The sequence below is a fragment of the Orbicella franksi genome, chromosome 3 (assembly GCF_964199315.1).
Source record: "Orbicella franksi chromosome 3, jaOrbFran1.1, whole genome shotgun sequence".
Taxonomy (NCBI): Eukaryota; Metazoa; Cnidaria; class Anthozoa; order Scleractinia; family Merulinidae; genus Orbicella; species Orbicella franksi.
In genome coordinates, this window is record NC_138147.1 from 25,761,514 (window position 1) to 25,762,149 (window position 636).

At 40.1% G+C, this 636-nt stretch overlaps 1 protein-coding gene across 1 annotated transcript in view; it reads left to right on the top strand.

Moving 5' to 3' along the window:
- The window catches only part of LOC145482454 (uncharacterized), a 19,069-nt gene extending 18,748 nt beyond the window's left edge, over window positions 1–321 (top strand). The window contains exon 7 of the mRNA XM_081461067.1: window positions 1–321. This exon is cut by the window's left edge and continues 730 nt beyond it. The gene's annotated coding sequence lies outside the window, so the exon portion shown is untranslated.
- Window positions 322–636: the final 315 nt, after the last annotated feature.

Below are 636 nucleotides of genomic sequence, written 5' to 3' on the forward strand. Positions count from 1 at the left end.
AAATTACTTAAAGAAACCTTTAAATGTAAATTAAGCGTTAAATCAGCAATAAAACTGGTAATAAATATCCAGCTGGGCTGGTTGTACTTACTGTTGATCAGTGGCGCGGTCCAGGGAAAACAAATTGTATTTGGTTTTAACCGATTCTCTTCTAGACACACGATAAAGTTTGAAAACGTCTGCCAAACATTTTCAGTTTGACAGTTACAACTTGCGTGGATAACCCATTATATCATGCACAATAAGATAAATAAAAATATGAAATATTAACTGATTAGGTCTCAGCGTAATACCTGACCGTAAACTTCGAAAGTAACGACCCCCCCCCGCCCCCCCCCCCGAAAGTAACTTCTAAAAATAGGTCCGCAGTGCGTACTTGTTAGCTTATGCTTAGTTTTATTCCACTCGGTTGGAGTTTGTTTCTAAAAGTCAGTATCTGAGAGTTGAATTGCTATAAGAGAAAAGGCAATCATTGCTAAAGACAAAGTTGCTACTTTGAAACTGGACACATGGTAGGAAACTCGTGGCCTCTTGGTTGCATCCTGGAAGTAAAACCAAACAAGAGAGACGGGGAGGAGGAGAATCAGGCTGAAAACCAAGTCCACAGTCCTGGAACGTCCCATCGACAAGATTCTT